The sequence below is a fragment of the Charadrius vociferus genome, unplaced genomic scaffold (assembly GCF_000708025.1).
Source record: "Charadrius vociferus isolate BGI_N301 unplaced genomic scaffold, ASM70802v2 scaffold118, whole genome shotgun sequence".
Lineage (NCBI taxonomy): Eukaryota > Metazoa > Chordata > Aves > Charadriiformes > Charadriidae > Charadrius > Charadrius vociferus.
This window is the reverse complement of record NW_009649846.1, coordinates 1,169,985-1,174,428: the sequence shown is the minus strand read 5'-3', so window position 1 is coordinate 1,174,428 and position 4,444 is coordinate 1,169,985.

Below are 4,444 nucleotides of genomic sequence, written 5' to 3'. Positions count from 1 at the left end.
GCCTTAGTTATGTTGTCAGAAATAACAAACCTGCAGCCTCCTCCATCTCAGGAGTTTCCACCCTTGACCCTCAAGGGTTATCTCTATTTTTCCCTCCTACCTTGCAACACGGGGCTCAGATTCTTGGCACTGCAGGGCCTCTGGAAAGACATGTCCATCATCCATGCTGTGTACAGCCTGTTCACTGTCTCCTACAGTTCTTCCACCCGGCAACTCAGTGTTGCAACCATAGCCCACCACCATTGCACAGCAGCAGGCAGCAATCCTGACCATGGCAGCCCTGCCGTGACAGCTGCTGTGACTCTGCCAGCCACCGCTGTTTGCAGGATGCACTCGTAGAGAAATGTGGCCTTCTTGCTACATCTCACCCGACTCCCAAGTAGTGTGAATCCAGTTCAAGATCTGAAACTAGTGGAGTAATAGCTTTTCAAAAGCGCTGTTATGACTAACTGGAGAAAATCTGTATGAAGATATTTGTCTAAACGACCTTGAAATATTCCATGTTTTTTAACTCAGACAACGTCCTTTGAAAAAGAATTCCAGTTTAAACATTGTGTACATTTTTTTTTCTTGAGTTTAATTTTCCCTTCTTTTAACTTCATTGCCTCCAGTTTTGGAAACAAAGGGGAGAGGACTTCCACTTTAATTGCATCCCTTGTTATAAATGTTTTTCAAAGGCAATTGGATGTAAGCTTTCCAATCTCCTCTCAGAGGACAGAGACTTTAGCCTGTTCCCTAGCCATTTTCTGTTGCCTCTGAAATGTCTTTCATTTGACTGCAACACCTTTAGAAATAAAGGATAGGGCTCATCTGCCCAATGTAGGCACCCAAAGTGATTCATTTCATCCTGCAGTTGGCATCTAATACATGCCTGAGGACTCAGTCTTTAGAAATACCGATTTCTTTCTTTTGTCTAGAAAAGATGTTGAGTGATTGCTTTAGACTTCGACATCTTTTAAATGTTTAAGTAAGGACAGACAAACCCCACCCTGAGGTGACAGAACTGCACACAGTATCCCAGATGACTCAGTCTAAATTTACATAAATACAGTTTTAAATTCTGCATCCCATTCCTTTTGCATCCTAAGATAACCAGATAGAATTAGAGAAGAAAGGGACTGTATGGAACAGGGAGGTCCGAGCCAAGAGAGCAGCCAGGTACACAGACAGTTTCTCCTTAACCCTAACAAGGCTTCAAAGATTTTCCCTGGCAAAAGCTAAGTGGCTCCTAGCTGAGCCTCAGAAGTGCTTCAGCAGTCATGCTCTTAGAAACTTGAGTGCTTAAAATTTTAAACATGAAAGTTGAAGCACTGAAGAGCATAATAGGCTCAGCTAGAGACCACTTTGCTTCTGTCATAATTTCTTCGAGGAAGCCCATCAGGTCAGGGGGCTCCTCCAGACTCTTGTGCCCTGGGGAGCTGCAAAGTCCTTCCCAGAGGAATCTGCACTTCTGCATATGGGAGAAGCAAGCTACCACAGACCTCAGCCAAATCAGCACTTTGATGCTGAAAGTTTTACAAGCTTCAAATTTGTAGTGTTCAATCACTAACTCAGCAGATGTTAAGATTTTAATTGCCGGCTTCACTGCTGGCGATCGTTCACTAATGAAAAACATTTCTTTTTTTCGTATTTCAGAACCAATTTTAGTCAAGTCTTTGTGCATAGGTGATTAAAGACCTCTAAGCACACATGAGTACGTGTGCAGCTGGCCCATCCGGAAGGAAATAAATGGCAAAATAGTAATTTTCACATCTACCCTGTTTTGTTTTTTTTTTTAATATTTACCCCATGATCATGAAAGCAGTGGAAAACTGTTCTTTCCCTGTCCTTCTGGTCACCAAAATATTGATGTTGAAGAGGGCGTAAACAAAGAATCAAGGCTCCAGCTGAAGGCAAACATTTATCAACATTCGCAAATGCCGGGAGCGGGGAGGTAAGCATTGAAATTGCTGCAACTAGGGAAAAGCAGAACTGAAAAAGAAAAGGAAGGCTCCTTTGGCATCCTACAATTTTCTGATCACGCAGAAAGGAAGCAGGCCCCATTGCAGGTCCTTGTGGGTCCTGCACAGCCAGGATCCCTCCATGTCCCCTTCCTAATAGCTGAAGAATTAAATGAAAGGGCACAGACAAAAATCAGAAAAGAAGAAGCAGCACCCCAACATAAGCAACCACTTGAAAAATAAATAAATAAAAAAAAGAAAAAAAATCATCTTTGGGGGTTTAATAGTGCTTTTGATAATATAAACAGAAAAAAAATATATTTTTACTCGCTAGCTTCTGAACCTTTAGGGTACACTCACTTTTTTCTCTGTAACTATAGAAGCTAAAAACATATTTTTTCTTCATGAAAACCAGCTTCCTCACTCCGGAGGTTTGTGCATTAGATAAAAGCACCAACTGCCTGCAGACCTCCATGATGAGCACCAGATTTGGTATCAAGAGGGGAAGATGCAGAATCCCCAGGAGGGGACTGTTTGGGGATCCAGAGTGGGGTGACTGACAGCTGGAGGCAACAAACTGCCCTACAACAGCTCGCGACGATCCAGACAGGACCAGGCAAGACCACAGCACCCGAGCTCAATACCACCTCACACCTATACCTGAGACCATTCTGCTCCTCAGTTCATGCAAACTGGGGCACTCTTCACAGAGAAATACTTGTGCACATCAGAGAAAATGCCTTAATTTATTAAATAACATTGACACTAAAAATTTTACCCCATACTTTTTCATGTCAGTAACAATGCAAACACTCTAAAGAAATAAAGCAGAACTAAATACTAATTAGAAATTATAATTCCTGCATCCCCAGCTGCCTTTCCACTAGAAGAATCGCAGACATTATGGATGGAAATTGCCTATGAGATCATCTAGTCTAACTCCTTGACTGTGAAGGATAAATATCTCAGGGTGCTATCCATTATAATACCAGCCGGGATCACTTTGTTCATCTTTGAATTTCAGCCATGTCTGGAATGGATAGAAGATCTGTTCTGAGCTGCAGATAGAATGTATTCAGTAGTGGAGAATATAATAGATGATCTACCGCTAATGCTACTGGTCATCTTTTAATGCAACTCACATCTACTACATGAAATCATTGGTGCTACTCTAGCAGACAGATAGGAAGTGAAAGGCTTTACATGTCAGTCCTTCTCAAGGAATTTCTTCTGCTGGGATAGAAAAAAAATGCCTCAGTATAACTGGACCTAATTTTATATGCAGAGTTGCAAAGATGCTTATCCCTTTGAGATCTATAGACAAGCCACAGATTTTTTTTTTCTTCATTTTGAAACTTAGTTTGAGACTTAGCAAGCAGACACATCTAGAAAGAATTTGGATATGAGATGGAATGATTTCTTTTACTCAAAGCATTTTATAACAGCCTTGAACATTAACACAAGAGGTAGAAAGAAAGGGCTTTTCTCTGTGTTAACATTCTAAGTTTCACCAGGAGTACACTGGACCACTGTGAAGTGGTAACTGTCTCTGCTCAAGCAGTTGCAAATGAAGGACATTCACCCTCACTTTGATGGAGCCATGACTGCACACTGCTACTTAGGGAGATGTATTGATGATCATAATGTTCCCTTCTACTTTACAACATCTTTCTCTCTTATTTGCACCTGGGCACTTTGGCCAAGGGAGAGGCAAAGGAGAAGTGCAAAACAACTGAGATCAATTTTGTGGGATTAACACCGGTGCTGCCACGCTCCGGTCCGTCGGCCAGCGGTTGAGCCCTGCCTGTGGGCAGGCCTGATCCCCAGCAGGGAGATGCTCGCTGCTTCCAGGCAGCAAAGACGCCTGCGATGTATGAATGTTTTTTTCCAAGCACTGTAGGGGAGTCAAGATTTCAACCTGGAACTATACAAACATTAAGAAAGCAGCTATTACTATGATAGCTATAAGCACTAGATGTCAAATATTCAAACACACCCAAAATAAAATTTCATCAAGGTCAATACAATGGTGCAGGCCCTCGGGTGCAGCTAAACTGTTTGGGTTTTTATATATTTTATTTGCTGAGGCTGAAGTTCCCTTGCATGAGATGTTAAACTACCAAACAAGACAAACAAATAAAACTCACCATGATTCTCATACTAATAACGTTTTCCAGAATGTTCCTGTTTAAGACACCACAGCTCTGTTCTACGCTATGAAATAGCAGATTGACTAGCCACAGACTGCGCCTGTGACCTTGTGTACAAATGGCTTTTCTCTCTGTTACTTTGAAAGATACTGGACAACAGTCTGATTTTATTATACTTGAAAAAAATTCATTCTGTTTGCCTGTTAGAATTAGAAATAAGAAGTTTCTCATGGGATATGCCTTTCTTCACCATTTTCAAGCCTTTTTTTCTTCCCACCCTCATTCCTGGGAATACAACAGTAGAGCTTAGATATACCTGATGGGTTAATGTGAGTCATAAAGAGCTCAGAATAG